Consider the following 23,292-nt stretch of genomic DNA (forward strand, 5'->3'; position numbering starts at 1 on the left):
TGGTTTGCCATTCCCTTCTCCAGTGGACCAAGTTTTGTCAAAACTCTCCATCATGACCCATCTGCCTTGGGTGGCCCTACATGGCATGGCTCGTAGTTTCATTGAGTTAAACAAAGTTGTGGTCCATGTGATCAGTTTGGTTAGTTTTCTGTGATTGTGGTTTTCAGTCTGTCTGCTCTCTGATGGAGAAGAAAAAGAAGCTTAAGGAAGATTCCTGGTGGCTGAGGGGGAAACTGAGTCTTATTCTGATTGGTGGGGCCATGCTCAGTAAATCTTTAATCCAATTATCTGTTGATCAGCCAGGGCTGAGTTCTCTCCTTGTTGTTTGACCTGAGGCCAAACTATGGTGGAGGTAATGATGATAATGGCAACCTTCAGAAGGTCCCAATTGTGCACTGCTGCACTCAGTGCCCCCACCCTGCAGCAGGCCACCACAGATCCACGCCTCCACCAGAGACTCCTGGACACTCATGGGCAAGTCTGGGTCAGTCTCTTGTTGGGTCACTGCTCCTTTCTCCAAGGTTTTGTTTGTGCCCTCCAAGAGTCTGTTTCCCCAGTCCTGTGTAACTTCTGGCAGCTCTGTGGTGGGGTTACTGGTGACCTCCTTCAAGAGGGTTTCTGCCATACCCAGGCCTACTGCACCCAGAGCCCGTGCCCTCGCAGCAGTCCACTGCTGACCCATATCTCTGCAGGAGACACTCAAACTGAAATCAATCTACAGATTTAATGTAATTGCTATCAAAATCTCAGTGAAATTTTTCACAGAAACAGGAAAGAAAATCCTAAAATTTCTGTTGAGCCACACAAGGCTACAAGTAGTCAAGTAAATCTTGAGAAAGAAAAATAGTGGGAGGCATCACACTACCTAATAATACTATATGACAAATGTATAGTAATAAAAACAGTGTGCTACTTGCACAAAAACAGAGACCAATGGAACAAAATCCAGAGAATTTGACAAGGAAGACAAGAATACTGAATGGGGAAAGGATACTATCTTCAATAAATGGTGTTCAGAAAACTGGATGTCCACATGCAGAATAGAATTATATCTCTATTTTACACCACTTACAAAAAATAACTCAAAATGCAGTCCAGTGTTCACTGTAGCAGTATTCATAATAATCAAGACATGGAAGCAACCTAAATGTCCATCAACCAGTGAATGGATAAAGAAGATGAGACACACATATAAAATGGAATATTACTCAGCCATAAAATGAATGAAGTAATGCCACTTGCAAGAGTATAGATGGACCCAGAGATTATTATCATAAGGGAAGTCAGACAGAGAAAGACAAATATATATTGCATAAATGTGGAATCCAAAAATAATTGTACAAATCAACTTATTTACAAGACAGAAATAGTCACAGATAGAGAAAACACATTTATGGTTACCAGAAGTGAAAGGCCAGGAGGAATGAATTAGAAGATTAGGATTAACATATATATGTGTGTGTGTGTGTGTGTGTGTGTGTATGTGTGTGTATTACTATATAAAAAATAGATAACTAATAAGGATCTACTCAGTATTCTGTAATAACATATATGGGGAAAGAATCTAGAAAATAAATGGATATATGTGTAACTGATTCACTTTGCTGTACAGCTGAAATGAACAACATTGTAAATCCAACTACTCCAATTAAAAAAAATTTTTTTAAAGATGTATCCTACAATGGCAGTGTGTTGGATAATGATTGTACAAACCTATCTATCATCTGCCTCCATTCATTTCACTTTTATACCTGTCCCTAGGAATAAACAAAAGCAGATAGTGATGGGAGAATTTGAGCTCAAAATCTCAGAAGAAGCAAAAAAAAAAAAAAAAAGGGAAATAATCTTGAAAAACTAATTTTATAAATCATTTATAAATTGAAAGAGCTTCTACCCTTTAACTTCTAAAGGAAATACATAGAAATCTTTAATGAAGGCTTATTTAAAACTATTAATTAATCCGTGTAATTATGTAGATTTGGGGTTATAATATCTGTTCATGATAGGAAAATTCAGATTATTATTGGTATTAAATTGCTGGAATACTTTATTTAAAATTAACTATCTGAAAAACACAGAGACCATCAAAAAGGGAATAATGAAATGGAGGCAAGTTTCTAAAAGCCCCTCATTTTTATCAATATGATGAAGGGATGATTATCATTTTTACAGAGTTTATTGAAAATGTTCAAATGATTAGGTGCCAGGTCCTAAACTGTGATATTTACTATTACTCTGGTTTTCTAGATAAAGGGCAGCACAGTCCACAGAAGCTGAATATAAGGTATGGACAAACTGAGATCATTTATTTCACATAGTAATTATCCCTAAAGCAAGAGCTCTACTAGGATATTCCCTTCGCAGCAGAGGGGTCATTTTATCTTAAGGTCATGCCTACCTAAATTTCCCCATTCCCTGACGTTAACATCAATAACCCATGCTGGGATTAATACAGCATACCTTCCTAAAATAACCTTCTATTACAAGGTTGGATAGTTCTCAAAACCGCCTCCAATATCAATCTTATGTAATGATGAAAACACAAGGTTAGAAAGTTTAGGTTTAATATGAATCTCTGAGATTCTTCTTCATAGTAACATAGGATGAAAATGGCTCAAGGTAATGGGAGAATCTACAGCTTGCTATTGATGTCTTCAAACTACAGATAAAATATAAAACTCACAAACTGGGCAAAGTCTTCATAGACAAATAGTGTACGATTCAGCTTAATTACTGTGCTGGTGTATAAGTAAGCTCACCTTAGATACTGTATTTTTTAAAAACTTTTTACAGTGTTGTAGAAATTGTTAACTTTATCCAATCTAGAAAATTATGTTGTGTTCATTTTTGGAAATATATAGTATGAGTTATTCCTGATATATAATAAAGTAACTGTTACATAAACCATACTAGGATAATAATACAATACACTGCAAAGAGAATCACATTTGAGATAAACACATTTGGATTCGAATACTGTCAAGACTTTAGAAAAGGTAATTTTCAAAGTAATTATACTCCCATTTAATAATGGGTTAAATGGTATGTCTCTCACAGGACTGATACAAGGATTGTGAGATTACTTACATAAATCACCAAGCAGGTAATTGGTGCTCAAATATCTTGTTCTCTTTCAATCTCATCAGTAACACTCTGTGGATCATTTGAAAGGATAACTGTGTATATGGCTATTTAAAAACTGAAACAATTTAGGATTTAAGACTTTTTTGAAATGTGGAGGCAATCTAAAAATTTTTAATTGAAATGTGATTAGGATTCTTTCATATGTCAATTAAAGTAAAAGAGAGAATGAGTATAATCTTCTAATTTTGTAGTGAAAAATATGATTCAGTTGTAAAAAGAATTATGATGACAAAAGTAGAATACATTTTATAAAATGTACTATTTTATATATCACATATACAGATTCCATGATGTAGTTTATATAGTGTATTCTAGACTAATTTTATGTACTAAATATACAGTATTACATATTATATAATATTCATTAATATATATTATCCACTGTGTGGTATATAAAATTGTTTATTATGATATATCATATTTTATATCTTCATTATCACTTAGAGGTTAAGATATTAGGTGATATGTTGTATATTTTTACATATTTATAATGTATTATTGCATGTTATATATTATTATATAATAGATATGCTTGTGGGTATGTATAGACAGATATTTATATGTATGTAAAACAACCACTTATTACAATTACTGCTCTTGTTTTTAAAAGAATGGAATATACACATATACATATACACCCAAGAGCAAAGTCAAAACAGTCCAACAAAAATAAAGTACAGTAGACTGACCTAGCAAACAAAGGAAATAAAAAATTATATTTACCAGTTAAGAGCAAAACTAACTAAAGCACAAACTGGAAAACAAAACTAGAGCAAGGTGCCAACTGGGAAATAAAGCAATGAAAATAAAACTAACAAATATATTGAGAGGAAAGAAAGAAAAGAAAGAATAGATATGCAAAGTTAAACAGACGTAGATAAAGAAGATTTATATATGTTAAAGATTAACTGCAAGGGGAAAAGAACCGAGGAAAAGCAAACAGAGGAATAAATGTAGAAAAATTAATACTAGGTTTAAAAAATTTTAATTAAAAAAAGAGAAAAGAAAAAATAAATAAAAGGGAAACGCCACAGAACTGCAAAAGCCCAACATAGAGGCAGAGGTTTGTAACAACAGTAAAAAATGTGACTGAGGAAAAAAAAAAGCTCAAAAACTTAATTAGATTTCATAGTGCCAATAAAATCAACTACAACAGAGGGAGAAAGAAAAGAAAAAAAGCCAAAAGAATCTACAGAACAGGTCAAAACATAAGAATAAATGTTTATCTTGAGTCACTGCTGTCAGAGTCCTTTCCTTCGCTGGAGTCACAGTCCACCTCAGCTCCCTCGGATGCCTTCCAATGCTGCGCTGGTCTCTGAACCTGCTGTGGGGGCAGCTCTGATTCTAACCTGGACCTACCACTCTGTGTCCTTGCCTCCAATACACTCCAGTATTCTTGCCTGGAGAACCCCCCTCCCGGACAGAGAAACCTGGCAGGCCACACTCTACAGGGTCGTAAACAATCAGACACTACCACAGCGACCCAGCGCGCATAGACACAAGACATGTTTGCCTGTGGCAGCTCTGCCCCAGTGAGGGTTGAGCGTGAAGGTGGCGCCGCTGCTTGGCTCGCGGGGACCCTGGCAGCACCAAGTGTGCTGGGACATGGGCTGCCCCCACCTCAGGAGTTATGGCCCTATCAGTCTTTTTTCAAGCCTCTTGTAACTGGTGGTCAGAAGGTCTCTTTGGCCTTTCTCTGTAGCTCCCCCTGTTCAGGCACTTAGAGGGCTCCCTTGCCTGAGGTCCTTCTCTGTGGTTCGGAGTGTCAGGCACATAGAGGGCCGCCCCTTGCTGGGATCCTACTCTATAGATCAGTGCATCAGGCACTTAAAGGGGCACCCTGGGTGGGGTCCTGCTCCTGGTTCAGTGAGTCAGGCGTTTGATGGGCCAGCCTCTCTATTATTATTCCACTGCCTACGCTGGTGTGTGGGAAGAGAGAAGCTATGGTGATGGCTCCACCCCCTACTCATGACTCAGCAGTACTGCCTTGCTTCCATGGCTGCCCGGCTTTCCTCCACTGGCATTTCCCACCACAAACTCCTCCCTCACATCCCCTTGATATGTCTCTCCGCAGTCAACAGCAGCCCTCACCCTGGGATTTCTCCACAATCCCTAAATTCCAGCTCCCAGCCGCTGCGTCTTCCAAGGAACGTGCATCCCTGTCCAGCATATGTGTGGCTGTGGAAAGGACTGTCTGATTTTCATTCCATTTAGGCTGTCACAGATCAGCTGTTTCACTCTCAGCCTTAAATGTTTCTCCTCTGACGCAGACAATTGTCCAGATGTTGGGATCAGACTCCTACTTCAGTTCCCCCACCTGCTGAGGGCAGGTCCAGTCCTACTAACACTCCTGTTTTTTCCCCTAGCTCCTTCGTCCTACTGAGTTTTGCGTGGTTCTATATATTCTTTTCCTCTGTTGAGGTACTCCTGTCTGCTCTTAGCTGGTGTTCTGTATGCACTTTTGTATCTGAAGGTGTATTCCTGATGTATCTGTGGAAAGAGAAGTATTCCATATCCACCTACTCCTCTGCCACCTTGTTCTCCCCACTTTTTATCTCTTTTAAATCCCCACTAAGATTTAAAATGTGCACACCTTTTAATGCAGCAATTATACTTCAAGGAACTCATCTTGAAGATATACTCACACAAGTGCAAAAGGATATATGCCTTTAGATGTTCACTGTAGCACATTGATAATTGTACTGATATCTAAGTGCATCATTCAGGAACTGATTAAGATAATTATGATATATCTGTATAATCTGTGCCTTTAAAAGTATGAAGAAAATTTGCATGTGGCCAACAAGGAAAGATGTTTAACAAGTATTTTACAGTCCATCCAAGTTATAAAATTATATATTGTATGCTTTCCCTTGAATAAGTCATATGTTTAAGTACATGTATCTGCATGTATGTGTGTGTGTGTATGTGTATAGTATATAAAACCTATAGACTGTATGGCTGTTATTGTATGTTGGCTTATCTGACTGCATTTTCAACTCCTCTCTCCTGCCTGCCTCTCCTTTAGAGGCTGTAAAAGAAAAATTTTACTTCCCAGTTTCCCTTGCAGTTAAGGTTGAACATATGAAACAGTTATGGCTAATGATCTATAATCAGAAGTTTACAACTTCTATTTACAACTGCTGCTTCTTTCTCTTCTTTTACCCTGCCTGGAATACCTCCAGGCAGGGTGAAGTCGAAGGTGCGGCAGCTTGGTAACCCTGAGATAGCAAGCATAAAGACTAGAACCAACACAAAATGGAGCGGGGGAGGCGGGGAATGGAGAATAATGTGCTTGAGTTTCTCATGGCATCATACAGCAACAGCACCAGTACTAGGATACCTACCTCTGGGTTTTTTGCTTTGAAAAATAATTAAATCCCTGGGTATTTAAGCCACCATATAGGGGGCTTTTGGTGGTAGTGGAGGTGGTTATTGTTACAATTTTTTTTTTTAATTAGGTAACCCATCCGCCACCGCTTTTGGTGGTGGTGGAGGTGGTTATTATTACTATTTTTTTTAAATTAGATAACCCATCCTTGATATTGTTTTAAGATTTGAATGAGAGGCAGAGGCGGTTACTTTTTAAAATTTGTATTCTTTTGTGATGTTTGAATTCAGTAATCAAAGAAATGACACAAAAACAAAACAGATTTTTAAATGCAATTAAAGTCGATGAGTGTTATACATGGTTGTTTCCAGCCCTGGCTTAAAAGAGAACTATTTTTTCACAAAATCGTTTCTAGTATTTATACTGAATGGATCATAACAGAAACAATTTAATATGTCATCCCATAACAGAATGGTTGCTAAAAGGACGAATGTAATTACATTAGTAATTATACAACAATATATAAAAGTTTTGGCCCTTTAGCTGAGGCTTTAAGATGCATACGACTCAGCCATTAAAATTCAGGTTCTGCACCTGTAAGTAGAGAATGTGACCTGAGATTCTGCATTCCTCACAAGCTCCCAGGGGACGCTGCTGCCGCAGGGAATAAGACTCTCACCAATCTTCATGGACCAGAGGTGGAGTTCTAAGGCAAGAGGAATAGTAAGCACAAACTATGGTTTGTTCAAGATAGCACTCCTTGGGGAGCACTTAGTTGACAAACAGTTACTCTTCTAAGGAAGAGGAGGTTATTTCTCTCTTCTTGTTTAAAAGATAAGTTAAACATCCCTGTTTATAGAAAAATGATAGTGATATGGTTTCATAGAGTTGAATGATAATGCCCTTCTTCTTTTTGTTCTTGCTTTTGGATGTTTAGAGAAAGATGAAAACAGAATTCAGAAGAAGAAATGAGCTAAACATTTGGAGGATTGTTCTTCATGAAGCTGTTTCCAAAAGCACTGTTCACAGGAAGTGTTCCTGTGTAGGAAAGCGCTAACTTAGTAGGTCTGAGTTGTTCAAACTCTGTGCCTTCAGAAGAAAGGGCCTGCTTTCAGGATTGGCCAGTGGCCGGCTCTTGGGATCTGAGCTCTTGGAATGTTCTGCCTCTACCATTTGGATCCTATAGTTACTGCTAACAATGTGACTTAGAGTAAACACCTGTTTCTGCTCTGAGAGTGTGGAGTCTGAGGGGCTGAAGTCAGATGTCCAGCTCCTACATGCCTATGTCACTGACCCTGGATAAAAACCATGAACACCAAGGCTTCAGATGAGCTTCCCTAGTTGGCACAACTTTGCATGTGTTGTAAAAGTTGGGAGAATTAAGCACATCACATGCAACTTCAACAGGGGGAGGTTAAATGAGTAGAGACTTGGCAGCTTGCACCTGCTTTCTGCTGGACTTCACATCATGAGCCTTTCCCTTTTTCTGATTAGCATCTGTATTACTTTTGCCAAAGTAAATCATAACGGTGAATACAATAGCTGCTGAGTCCTAATAAAAGCAAAAATAAACAAATGAGACCTAATCAAACTTAAAATCTTTTTCACAGCAAAGGAAACCATAAACAAAACAAAAAAACCTACAGAATGGGAGAAAATATTTGCAAAGGGTGTAACCACCAAGGGCTCAATTTCCAAAATATACAAACAGCTCAAGATTGGAATCAAGATTGCTGGGAGAAATATCAATAATCTCAGATATGTAGATGACACCACCCTAGTGACAGAAAGGCAAGAGGAACTAAACAGTCTCTTGATGAAACTGAAAGAAGAAAGTGAAAAGGCTGGCTTAAAACTGAACATTCAAAAAACTAAAATCATGGCATCCAGTCCCATCACTTCACGGCAAATAGATGGGGAAACAATAGAAACAATGACAGACTTTATTTCTTGTGCTCCCAAATCACTGCAGATGGTGACTGCAGCCTTAAATTAAAGGATGTTTGCTCCTTGGAAGGAAAGCTGTGACCAACCTAGACAGCATATTAAAAAGCAGAGACATCACTTTGCTCACAATGGTCCATATAGTTAAAGCTATGGTTTTTCCAGTAGTATATGTGAAAGTTGGACCATAAAGAAGGCTGAGTGCTGAAGAAATGATGTTTTCGAACTGTAGTTCTGGAGAAGACTCTTGAGAGTCCCTTGGACAGCAAGTAGGTCAAACTTGTCAATCTTAAAGGAAATCAACACTGAATATTCATTGGAAGAACTGATGTTGAAGCTGAAGCTCCAATACTTAGGCTACCTGATGTGAAAAGCCAATTCATTGGAAAAAATACTGATGCTGGAAAAGACAGGGCAGGAGGAGAAGAAGGTGAGAGAGGATGAGATGGTTGGATAGCATCATTGACTCAATGGACCTGAGTTTGAGCAAACTCCCGGAGATAGTGAAGGACAAGGGATCCTGGTGTGCTATAGTCCATGGGGTTGCAAAGAGTCGGATATGACTGAGCGACTGAACAACAACAACAGAAACAGATAATACAACTCACAAGTGACAACAAAGAACAACCCAATCAAAAACTGAGTAGAAGATCTAAATAGACATCTCTCCAAAAAAGATATACAGATGGCCCAGAAGCACATGAAAAGATACTCAACATCACTAATTATTAGAGAAATGTAAATCAAAGCTATGAGATACTACCTCATACCAGTCAGAATAGCCCTCATTAATAAGTCTACACATAAATGCTGGAGAGGGTGTGGGGAAAAGGGAACCATTATTCACTGCTGGTGGTAATGGAAATTAGTGCAGCCACTATGGAAACAGTTTGGAGATTCCTCAAGAAACTAAAAATAGAACTACCATATGATCCAGCAATTCTACCTCTTGGTATTTATCTGAAGAAACCAAAAACATAAACTCAAAAATATATCTGTACCCCCAGGTTCATAGCTGCTTTATTTACAATAGCCAAGATATGGAAGCAACTTAAGTGTCCACTGATATATAAATGGATATACACAATGAGACAAAAGTGACAAACAGTTTCAAGAGGCAAAACTTTGTGCCTAAATGAAAAAGCTACTTTATAGTAATTTTTCACTGAAAATATTCTGTGTGAATAAAAAGGCTTAGATCTCTTTCAATGTTTTTTATTAGTGTATAGTTGATTTATAATTTTATATAAGCAACTATAGAAAATGATATAGAGGTTCCTCAAAAAACTAAAAATAGAACTACCATATGATCCAGATCTCCTTTAATTTTGTAAATTTTTCCCCCTGCTGAGAATCTATCTTTGCTTTCTATTCATAGATTGACACATTTGTGTTAAATATATATATATAAACATTATATATCACTTATATGTGGAATCTAAAACATAACACAAATTAATCTATATATTAAAAAAAAAGACTCACTCACATATAAAACAAACCATGGTTACCAAAGGAGAAAGGGAGAGAGAGAAATTAGGAGTATGTGATTAACAGATACATACTACTATATGTAAAATAGAAAAGCAACATGGATTTACTGTATAGAACACGGAACAATAATCAGTATCTTGTAATAATCTTATAACCTATAATCTCTGTGTACACACACACACACACGGACACAGTGGAATATTATTCAACCTTAAATAGACATTGTGCCATTTGTAACAACATAAATGGACCTGGAGGACCTTATGCTAAGTGAGATAAGACACACAGAAAGGAAAAAACTGTATGACCTCACTTATATGTAGAATCTTAAAAAAGTCAAATGCACAGTAGAGAGTGGAGTGGCTATTATCAGGGGTGAGAATATGAGGGAAATGAGGTAATGTTGATCAAAGGGTACCAAGTTGCAGTTATGTAAGATGAGTAAGTCTAGAAAGCTAACATATTGTACTGAAGACTAGAATTTTCCTGAGACTAGATTTTAGATGCTCCAATCACAGACAAACTGGTAACTATGTGAAGAGATGATATGTTAATTAGCTTGACTCTAGTAATCATTTCACTATGTGTATCATGTAAGTATGCTGTACATCTTAAAAAAACAAAATTTTCATTAAAAAAGTAAGTCTTAAAAAGCTTGTTTCCATTTCCAACAGAACAACCTGTATTAAATATGCTTTTATTTTATTATTTATTTTCTGGAGTTGTCATCAATTTTCTAGACTAAGTATACCCACCGAGCTCCTGTGTGGATGCATGAAAATTTATAACATCAACTGTATTCACTTTCTATGGCTGCCATAATAAATTACCACAAATCTTGATGGCTTAAAACCAGAGAAATTTATTCTTTTAGAGTTCTGGAGACTAGAAGTCTGAAATGACTATCACTCAGAAGAATTCAAGGTGTTGATGGGGTCACACTCTCTCTCTGCAGGCTCTGGGGAGAATCTGCTCCTTACCTCTTCCAACTTCTTGTGGCTGCTAGAAATCTTTGGGCATCTTTGGGCTTGTAGCTCTGTCATTCCAATCTCCAACTCCTGTAGTCACAATGCTACCTTCTTTTCTGTCTGTATCAAACCTCCTTTTGCCTTTCCTTCTAAGGGTATGTTTGATTACATTTAGGTTCCGCATGGGTAAAACAGGATACTCTTCCTCAGTGCAACATCCATAACTTTATTCTTCTGGAATAAACATCCATAACTTAATCACACATGCAAAACTCCTTTTCCATATTTATAGGTTCCAGGGATTAAGACTTGATATCTTTCTAGCCATTATTCAGCCTACTACATGAGCCAGTGTTAAGTTATAAAACAGTACTCTAACAATGCGATCCATCACACACTTCCATCTCTAATAGGATGGATATGGAGGTTAGAAGCCTTAAAATAGATCTGACTTTCATCAGTTTTGGAGAAAAAATGAATTCCATAAGTAGAAACACTTCATGGGAAACACCTGATGTTGAAGGTCAGATTATTATGAACTTAAACACCACAGTTATTTCAACTGCTGAATCAGTGCCCACAAGACATTAACTGGAATGCAACCGAGAGCATGAACTTCTGAGTTGCTATATTTTGCCAAATTCAGATCAACTTTTATCAGAATGCAGAGGCAGATAGCTTCTTCACTCTTAGAAAGCCAAAAAGACAAAATATAATTACATTAAATGGTGGCTGTTTACATAACCTTTTAGTGAGTCACATAATGATTCACCGTACACTTTCTTGTGGTCATGTATTTTCTATGAAAAATCATCAATTTTTCACTAAAACTTGGTGTCTCCTCCCATGTTGAAAACATTTAAATTTTTATGTTTAAATTATATTTTTCCTGGGAATCAACTTTGAATTTTAAGATACTTTCTTATAGAATTACTAAGACAGCTATCCATTGTCTTCTAAATACTTTAATATAATGCTTGCATTCAAATGTGTAAATGAAACTAGTCTATTACGATGTTTTGGTACTATTGTGTGTGTTCAGTCATTCAGACTTGTCTGACTCTTTGCAACCCATGAACTGTAACCCACCAGGTTCCTCTGCCCATTGGATTTCCCAGGCAGGAATACTGGAATGGGTTGCTATTTTGTCTTCCAGGGGATCTTCCTGACCCAGGGATTGAACCTGTGTCTCTTGTGTCTCCTTCTTTGGCAAGTGGATTCTTTACTTTTGCAACACCTGAGAAACCCGGCTATTTTATTAACTTTCTATATAAAAATTACCCTTCCCATAGCCAGGAAATTTCCAACAATACTATGGTTTATAATTTTTAAATGATATCTGGATAATCTATTTTGTCAAAGTAAGTTGTAAACAGATCTGATTCCCAGTGTTCTCTCAAATAATATACTTCTAATAAATTTTTCAAGAGTCCTCCATGACAATTGCCTTAAGCAATTTTGGTTATATTCTGTTAAAAAATAATCTACCTTGTTATGACTGTCTAATATGTCAGTTTTATGCAACATTTTTCTATAATTACTTTTCTCTCTTGAGTGTAGCTGATACATTTCCTTTCACACATTTTTTTTTTTTCTTAATTAGGCTCATGGGGTATTTATCTACTGTATGTGGTGAAGATACAAACTGGAATTCATCTTGCTAAAATGGAAGTACCTGGATAAATACTCCAGGCTTTTAGATGAGATCTCTACCTTCTAGAAATAACAGCAAAGAAGAGCAACTCTCTCAAAGTATGAAATACAGCCTCAAATAATCTCAGATCCACCAAATCATGGTAATATGCCCATATCTACCTTCTTGCCAGAAGAAAATGAAATCATCCCGTTAGGAAGATAACATCATTTAGGACGGCTAGGATCTGCTATACATTCTATCTGACATTTGTTTAAAATTATCAGGCATATATATTCATGTGATGAAATAGTATTCACTGATACAAATAAATTATTGATTAAGGCACTAGCCAATCTGATCACACGGACCACAGCCTTGTCTAACTCAATGGAACTAAGCCATGCCGTGTGGGGCCACCCAAGATGGCCGTGTCATGTGGAGAGGTCTGACAGAATGTGGTCCACTGGAGAAGGGAATGGCAAATCACTTCAATATTCTTGCCTTAAGAACCCCATAAACTGTATGAAAAGGCAAAAAGACAGGACACTGAAAGATGAACTCCCCAGGTTGGTAGGTGCCCAATATTCTACTGGAAATCAGTGGAGAAATAACTCCAGAAAGAATGAAGGGATGGAGCCAAAGCAAAAACAATACCCAATTGTGAATGGGACTGGTGATGGAAGCAGGGTTTGATGCTGTAAAGAGCAATATTGCATAGGAACCTGGAATGTTAGGTCCATGAATCAAGGCAAATTGGAAGTGGTCAAACAAGAGATTACAAGAGTGAACATTGACATTCTAGGAATCAGTGAACTAAGATGTGTGAATTTAACACAGATGACCATTATATCTACTACTGTGGGCAGGATTTCCTTAGAAGAAATGGAATAGCCATCATAGTCAACAAAAGAGTCCAAAATGCAGTACTTGGATGCAATCTCAAAAATGACAGAATGATCTCTGTTCATTTCCAAGGCAAACCATTCAATATCACGGTAATCCAGTCTATGCACCAACCAGTAATGCTGAAGAAGCTGAAGTTGAACAGTTCTATGAAGACCTACAAGACCTTTAAAATTAACACGCAAAAAAGATGTCCTTTTCATTATAGGGGACTGGAATGCAAAAGTAGGAAGTCAAGAAACACCTGGATTAACAGGCAAATTTGACCTTGGAGTACAGAATGAAGCAGGGCAAAGGCTAATAGAGTTTTGCTAAGCGAACACACTGGTCATAGCAAACACCCTCTTCCAACAACACAGGAGAAGACTCTACACATGGACATCACCAGATGGTCGACACCGAAATCAGATTGATGATATTCTTTGCAGCCAAAGATGGAGAAGCTCTATACAGTCTGCAAAAGCAAGACTGGGAGCTGACTGTGGCTCAGATCATGAACTCCTTATTGCCAAATACAGACTGAAATTGAAGCAAGTGGAGAAAACTACTAGATCATTCAGGTATGACCTAAATCAAATCCCTTATGACTATACAGTGGAAGTGAGAAATAGATTTAAGGGACCAGATCTGATAGACAGAGTGCCTGATGAACTATGGATGGAGGTTCATGACATTGTACAGGTGACAGGAATCAAGACCATTCCCCAAAAAAAGAAATGCAAAAAAGCAAAATGGCCGTCTGAGGAGGCCTTACAAATAGCTATGAAAAGAAGGGAAGCGAAAAGCAAAGGAGAAAAGGAAAGATATACCCATTTGAATGCAGAGTTCCAAAGAATAGCAAGGAGAGACAAGAAAGCCTTTCTTGGTGATCAATGCAAAAAATAGAGGAAAACAACAGAATGGGAAAGACTAGAGATCTCTTCAAGAAATTTAGAGATACCAAGGGAACATTTCATGCAAAGATGGGTTCGATAAAGGACAGAAATGGTATGGACCTAACAGAAGCAGAAGATATTAATAAAAGGTGGCAAGAATACACAGAAGAACTGTACAAGAAAGATCCTCATGACCCAGAGAATCACGATGGTGTGATCACTCACCCAAAGCCAGACATCCTGGAATGTGAAGTCAAGTGGGCCTTAGGAAGCATCACTACGAACAAAGCTAGTGGAGGTGATGGAATTCCAGTTAAGCTATTTCAAATCCTGAAAGATGACACTGTGAAAGTGCTGCACTCAATATGCCAACAAATGTGGAAATCTCAGCAGTGGCCACAGGACTGGAAAAGGTCAGTTTTCATTCCAATCCCTAAGAAAGACAATCCCAAAGAATGCTCAAACTACCACACCATTGCAGTCATCTCACACGCTAGCAAAGTAATGTTTAAAATCTCCAAGCCAGGCTTCAGCAACATGTGAACCGAGAACTTCCAGATGTTCAAGCTGGATTTAGAAAAGGCAGAGGAACCAGAGATCAAATTGCCAACATCCACTGGATCATCAAAAAAGCAAGAGAGTTCCAGAAAAACATCTATTTCTGCTTTATTGACTATGCCAAAGCCTTTGACTGTATAGATCACAATAAACTGTGGAAAATTCTGAAAGAGATGGGAATACCAGACCACCTGACCTGCTTCTTGAGAAACCTGTATGCAGGTCAGGAAGCAACAGTTAGAAATGGACATGGAACAACAGACTGGTTCCAAATAGGAAAAGGAATACGTCAAGGGTGTATATTGTCACCCTGCTTTATTTAACTTATATGCAGAGTGCATCATGAAAAATGTTGAGCTGGAGGAAGCACAAGCTGGAATCAAGGTTGCCAGGAGAAATATCAACAACCTCAGATATGCAGATGACCCACCCTTATGGCAGAAAGTGAAGAAGAACTAAAGAGCCTCTTGATAAAAGTCAAAGAGGAGAGTGAAAAAATTGGCTTAAAGCTCAACATTCAGAAAACTAAGATCATGGCGTCTGGTCCCATCACTTCATGGCAAATAGATGGGGAAACAGTGGAAACAGTGGCTGACTTTATTTTTTTGGGCTCCAAAATCACTGCAGATGGTGATTGTAGCCATGAAATTAAAAGACGCTTACTCCTTGGAAGGAAAGTTATGACCAATGTAGATAGCATATTAAAAAGCAGAGACATTACTTTGCCAAAAAAGGTCCGTCTGGTCAAGGCTATGGTTTTTCCAGTGGTCATGTATGGATATAAGATTTGGACTATAAAGAAAGCTGAGCACCGAGGTATTGTTGTTTTGAACTGTGGTGTTGGATAAGACTCTTGAGAGTCCCCTGGACTGCAAGGAGATCCAACCAGTCCATCCTAAAGGAGATCAGTCCTGGGTGTTCTTTGGAAGGACTGATGTTGAAGCTGAAACTCTAACACTTTGTCCACCTGATGTGAAGAGCTGACTCATTTGAAAAGACCCTGATGCTGGGAAAGATTGAGGGCAGGAAGAGAAGGGGGCGAGAGAGGATGAGATGTTGGATTGCATCACCGACTCGATGGACATGTGTTTGGGTGGACTCCGGGAGTTGATGATCAACAGGGTGGCCTTGTATGCTCGGTTCATTGGGTCGCAAAGAGTCGGACACCACTGAGCGACTGAACTGAACTGAACTAAAAGACATGGAGAAATATGAAATGCATATTTTTTAGTGTAGAAAGCAGTCTGCAAGGCTGTCTACTGTGTGATTTGCAACATAAACATTCTGGAAAGAGCAAATCTATAGAGACAATAAAATTATCACTATTCACCAGAGGTTCAGTGGAGAGAAGGAAGGAAGAATAGGTGGAACACAGGATTTTTTAGACAGTATTGTATAATGGTGAAAAACTGACATTATGCATTTGTCAAAACCCATGGAACCATACAACACAAAGAGTAACCCGAATGAAAACTATGGATTTCAGCTAATTAATAACATCATCAATGTGTGCTCATCAAATTTAACAAACATATCGCATCAATGCAAAACGTTAATAATAGGGGGGATTGTGGCAGGGGAGAAGAAAGGGTAGATGAGAACTGTCTACACTTTCTGCACGTTTTTTTTCCTACAAATGTAAATCTGCTTTAAAAAATAGTCTATTAATTAAAAAGTAATTGCAAGACATGCACACATACACACAACCCAGTATATATGTTTGTATCCACAAAGGAGAAGTGTGATTAAAATGTGGCAGAAGCAGTATTTAAAGAGTTCTTGGCCAAAAAATGTTCCCAGACTTACTAAAGACACATCTCAGATTCCAAAATACTTATAAATCCAAAGCAGGAAAAAGTACAAATAATACCACACCTATACATCATAGTGAATCTTAAAGGAAAATACTGAAAAAAGAAAAAAAATATCTTTTAGAGGCTCATCAAAAAGACTAACAACTTGATTTTTAGTAGAAGCTGAAAAACAGTAATAAGCTTGAGTGAGCTAAAATCCTGAAAGAATGTAACGGCTAAACTTAAATTGTATGACCTGTAAAAATTTCCTCCAAAAAGAAAAAAAGAATTAAATTTACTTTCAAAGGCAATCTGAGATTTTTAGTGGAGGGAGGCATGGGCTTAGTACCTGTTCTTTAAAAGATATACTAAATGGTATTCTTCAGCAGAAGAAAAAATGATTCCACATGGGAGTACAGTATTGCAGAAGGAATGAAGTGCTTCAGAGAAGATATCTAAATGAACATCAGTGATTTCAAAAACCAGAAGTATATTTCTGTATTGTATTTTAAAAGTATACATGAAGTAAGAACTCCAAGGCTATTAGGCAGCTCCATGGATGCAGCTCCCTCCTATCTTTCTGCCCCACTACAATTAACATGTCACAAACTTTAAGATCGGTCAATTAGCCCATTCACTACATCCTTGTCCCACCAAGCAGAGGGATTAGAATATACTTACTCAGTTAGGACAAACTTTTTATTTATATTTCATTGATCAGGACTTGGTTATATAGACGCACATGGCTGCTAAGCATGCTGGAAACTGTAGTCTTTATTCTGGGCAGCCATGTGCCCCACTAAACATCAGAGGCTCTATTATTAGATAAGAAATTAAAGGTTGGCTGATTTGGGGAATACCTAAAGTGTTGCAACCCAACTATCCATGAACAAACTTTCCTCACACAGAGTATTAACCTGTTCCCAAGAGAACAAACTCCAGTGTATCATAGAGTTACTAAACCTCAAAATCTACACTCTGTGGGTGATACTCATCTTCAGATTCATATGTGGTAATTATTTTCCAGACATGTTTTATGGCCTCAAGTTATTTAATATTAAATGCTAGAGTATTAATACAACAACCAAAATGAAACTCCCATTCAAAAATGGAAAAAGGAAACAATAGTTATTGATTCTTAGCCATTATCAAAACCTGCAGGGCAGGGACTGCCGAAGTTCCCTATCAGAGCAGGGTAGTGATTTTAAAGTCCCTCCAGTTCTATCTTCCGGGAGGATTTTCTTTTTTATTTTCTTCTGTGGTGCCTGTCTTTACCCTTTGGGAGGCTCTTTTCCATTATTTTCCATGGTCATATTTGAAGTCTAGTGGCAAAACATTTACAACTATCTTCATGTTTATACAGTTTCAACCCCCTGGGGATTGCTTTAGGGGTTAAACAGTTACAGGATTTTACAGTCTTACCTTGTATTTTGTGTTTGTTTGGTTTGGAGGGGTGGTTATGGTAAAATTTAATAATTCAAAAATGAAATTGGTTTTTTGCCTACTTGCTATCAGCCAGTTCCCTATCTAGGTATTTATTTAAGCCTTAAGACTTTCATTTATTGGCCTCAGTTATAATCAACCTCTGTCTCTTGGTTTAATAGCAGCTGGCCATCTGAAAGCGTAGACTCTGATGAAAAGGAAATATCCTTAATCCTCACCCTGTAAAGGTTCTCCATGCCTTTTTTTTTTTTTTAGCAGAATATCCTGCTAATCTACCCCTTAGAACTACCACTTATATAGAAAGTTATTTTTCACATACATAAATTCTGGAAATAAGTAACTTAGGGCTTAATAATTTTCAACTTTCTAGCATTTTCTATCTTCATTGAACTTAATGTGTGGCTTCTGACTCATGGTCTAAAATAACTGCTGAACTCTAGACATCACATCTGTATTCCATCCAGAATAGGACTCTACTATAAATGTAACATTCAAACCTGGAAGCTATTGAGGATTCTCTCACTTTAAGAAAAAAGAGAGATAGATCTATGGGCATTGGAAGGAAAATCAGTAGTCTTTCCCACAGTTATCGTTTACTCTACATTTTATTTTATTATTTAATAAAATTTCTGCATTTTAATCCTCCCTTAAAATTGATGAAACATTGACCAATATTGTTTCTATATACTGTTTTTCTAATTTCTTATACATTTTAGTTTCTTAACGTGCTTATTCTTTATTTCTGAACATTCTTTAATAATAAAGGCATTTCATGGTGGCGTATATGATAGTAACAATGTAATGTCATTACATGAAACTATAATGTTACAAACTAGTGTTATCTCAATAGGAAATAATAAATTGACAAAAAAAAAAAACTTTTACCAGGTGAGCTATGAGTTTATCTTCATAGTGTACATGAATGAAGAATGTAAATGCAGAAAAAAAGTGCTTTTTAACCTGCCCTCCCTTGTTCAAAGCAAAAAGACAGCAGGGCCAGTTGCAACTCTGGACTAAGAATATTCACACATGGCCTGAGAGAATGAATATTATCATCTAATAACTGGTATGATTTTAATATCTATTAAATAATATTCACATTTTTATCAATGGATAACAATAACATCTATGAATAAATAAATAAAGGTATTTAATATTTAAATACAACTTTTGCTATGTTCTATATATTTTGGTATGAAGTGTTCTGTTTTACACTGTTTTATAGATAATAAGTTCCCTTCTGAGTTACTTTTTGATAAAATAATTATCTAGTAGTATATATGTCTTCACTTCAAAGTTCCTAAGAACTTTGGTAAACTTTTATATAATTATGCCTTTTATTGATTTATTAAACTGTGTCGAGGTATACCTTGAGGCAAGTAACAAGATAAATTTTAAGTGATTCTGAGCAAATCATTTTTTAAAGGAACTGCACATACCTTAATTGACATATGTCAGGCTCTGTGTGTGTGCTTATTTTTATATAAAATCAATAATTTGATTAAACTATTCCTCCCTCACATGGATCATAGCCTTGTTGTGGCAAAGGAGCTTGTTTAGCTCAATGAATCTATGAGCCACGCTGCATGGGCCACCCAACATGGATGAGTCATAGTGAAGAGTTCTGACAAAGTGTAGTCCACTGGAGAAGGAAATGGCAACCCACTCCAGTAGTCTTGCTGTGAGAACCCCATGAACAATATGAAAAAGCAAAAAGATATGACACCAGAAGTTGAGCCCCCAGGTCAGAAGATGTTCGATATGCTATTGGGGAAGAGTGGAAGGCAATTAAGCATAGCTCCAGAAAGAAGGAAGCAACGGGGCCAAAGCAGGAACTATGCTCAGTTGTGGATGTGTCTGGTGGTGAAAGTAAAGTCCAGTGCTGTGAAGAACAATACTGCGTAGGAACCCAGAATGTTAGGTCCATGAATCAAAGTAAATTGGACATAGTCAAGCAAGAGTGAACACCAACATTTTAGGAATCAGTGAACTAAAATGGACAGGAATGGGAGAATTTAATTCAGATGACCGTTCTATCTACTACTGTGGGCAAGAATCTCTTAGAAAAAATGGAGTAGCCCTAAGAGTCAACAAGAGAGTCAAAATGCAATGCTTGGGTGCAACTTCAAAAAACAACATAACGATCTCAGTTCATTTCCAAGGCAAACCATTCAACATCTTAGTAATCTAAGTCTATGCCCCAACTACTGATGCTAAAAAGGCTGAAGTTGATTGGTTTTCTGAAGATCTACAACACCTTCTACAACAAACACCAAAAATGATGTCCTTCTTATCAAAGGGCATTGGAATACAAAAGTAAGAAGTCAAGAGATACTCAGGATAACAGGCAAGTTTGGCTTTGGAGTACAAAATGAAACAAGGCAAAGGCTAACAGAGTCATGTCAAGAGAACACACTGGTCATAGCAACACCCTTTCCCAACAACACAAGAGACGACTCTACACAAGGACATCACCAGATGGTCAATTCCAAAATCAGACTGGTTCTGTTCTTTGCAGCCAAAGATGGAAAAGCTCTATACAGTAAGCAAAAGCAAGGCCTAGAACTGACTGTGGTTCAGATAAGGAGCTCCTTATTGCAAAATTCAGGCTTAAATTGAATAAAGTAGGGAAAACCAATGGGCCATTCATATATGACCTAAATCAAATCCCTTATGATTATACAGTGGAAGTGACAAATAGATTCAAGGGATCAGATTGGGTCAGAATGCCTAAAGAACAGTGGACAGAGGTTTGTAACATTGTACAGGAGGCAGTGGCCAAAACCACCCTGAAGAAAAAGAAGTGCAAGAAGGCAAAGTGGTTGTCTGAGAAGGCTTGACAAATTCCTGAGGAAAGAAGCAAAAGCGAGGAAAAAAGGGAAAAAATATACCCAACTGAATGCAGAGTTCCAAAAAATAGCAAGGAGAGAAGGCCTTCTGAAGTGAACAATGCAGAGATAGAGGAAAACAGAATGGGAAAGACTAGAGCTCTCTTCAAGAAAATTAGAGATACCAAGGGAACATTTCATGCAAGGATGAACACAATAAAGGACAAAAATGGTAAGGACCTAACAGAAGCAGAAAAGATTAAGAAGAGATGACAAGAATACACAGAACTACACAAAAAAAGGTCTTAATGACCCTAATTACCACGATGGTGTGGTCACTCAACTAGAGCTGGACATCCTGGAGTGTGAGGTCAAGTGGGCCTCAGGAAGCATTACTACTAACAAAGCTATTCAAAGTGATGGAATTCCAGCTCTGAACTATTTCAAATCCTAAAAGATAATGCAGCATTAAAGTGCTGCACTCAATATGTCATCAAATTTGGAAAAGTCAGCAGTGGCCACAGGTTGGGAAAAGATCAGTTTTCATTCCAATTCCAAAGAAGGCAATGCCAAAGTATGTTCAAATTACCATACAATTGCAATCATTTCACATGCTAGCAAGTTTATGCTCAAAATTCTTCAAGCTAGGCTTCAGCAATACATGAACCAAGAACTTCCACATGTACAAGCTGGATTTAGAAAAGGCAGAGGAACCATAGATCAAATTGCCAATATCTGTGGCATCATAGAGAAGGCAAGGGAATTCCAGAAAAGCATCTACTTCTGCCTCATTGACTACGTTAAAGCCTTTGACTGTGTGGATCACAACAAACCTTGGAAAATCCTTAAAGAGATGGGAAACCAGACCACCTTACCCGCCTCCTGAGAAACCTGTGAGTCAAGAAGCAACAGTTAGAACTGGACATGGAACAACCGACTGGTTCAAAATTGGGAAAGGAGTGTGACAGGCTGTGTATTGCAGCCTGCATGCAGAGTACATTATGCGAAATTCCAGGCTGGATGAATCAAAAGCTGGGAGAAATATCAACAATCTCAGATGTGCAGAAGATACCACTCTAATGGCAGAAACTGAAGAGGAACTAAAAATCTCTTGATGAGGGTAAAAGAGGAGAGGGGGAAAGCTGGCTTGAAACTCAACATTCAAAAAACTAAGATCATGGCATCCGATCCCATCACTTCATGGCAAATAGAAAGGGAAAAAGTGGAAACAGTCACAGATTTTATTTTTTTGCAGGGGGGCGGCCTCCAAAATCACTGGGGATGGTGACTGCAGCCATGAAATTAAAAGATGCTTGCACCTTGGAAGAAAATCTATAACAAACCTAGATAATGTATTAAAAAGCAGAGATATTTCTTTGCCAACAAAGGTCCGTCTAGTCAAAGCTATGGTTTTTCCAGTAGTCATGTGTGGATGTGAGAGTTGTACCATAAAGAAGGCTGAACAAGGAAGAATTGATGCTTTTGAAATGAGCTGGAGAGGACTTTGGAGTGTTCCTTGGACTGCAAGGAGTTCAAACCAGTCAATCCTAAAGGAAATCAGTCCTGAATATTCATTGGAACAAGTGATGCTGATCTGAAGCTCTAATACTTTGGTCACCTGATGCAAAGAGCCAACTCATTGGAAAAGACCCTGATTTGGGGAAACATTGAGGGCAGGATGACAGGTGGGGCAACAGAGGATGAGATGGTTAGACAGCATCACTGACTCAATGGACATGAATTTGAGCAAACTCTGGTGGATAGTGGAGGACAGAGGAGCCTGGAGTGCTGCAGTCCATGGGGTTGCAAAGAGTTGGTCACGACTTAGTGACTGAACAAAAACAACAGCAATAATCTATTCCTCAATAGCACAAGCTTTTCCCACAATATCTATCGATTCTGAGAACTGTGCTGACATTTGCCATGACAATTATATTTTGCTTTATGTGTTTATTACTAGTGCCATTGTTTCTTACACATTATTTTGCAGATAGGACATCTTTTGGAGATTTGTTTTCTATTTTTTTGTGGACCAAAAAAGTCTTTTCTCTCATGAAGGTTTTTTTTTAGGATTTAAAATTATCTCTACAGGACAAAAATTTCATCAGTATAATTCTTTGACTTTTTAAAAAGTTTTTCATTTAAGATAATTACAGATTCACATTCATTTGTAAGAAAGATTAATAATATAGTGAGGTCCCCTATACCAGTTTCCACCAATGGTGATATCTTGCAGATAAACAGTACAGTATCAGCATCATGGTACTGAATCATTGGTACAGTCAAAATTTGAGCATTTCCATCATCACTAGGGTCCTTCACACTTCCCTTTGACTCCCACACATACTTCCTCCCTGAATCTGCACTCATTCCTA

Source organism: Muntiacus reevesi, chromosome X (assembly GCF_963930625.1).
Source record: "Muntiacus reevesi chromosome X, mMunRee1.1, whole genome shotgun sequence".
NCBI lineage: Eukaryota > Metazoa > Chordata > Mammalia > Artiodactyla > Cervidae > Muntiacus > Muntiacus reevesi.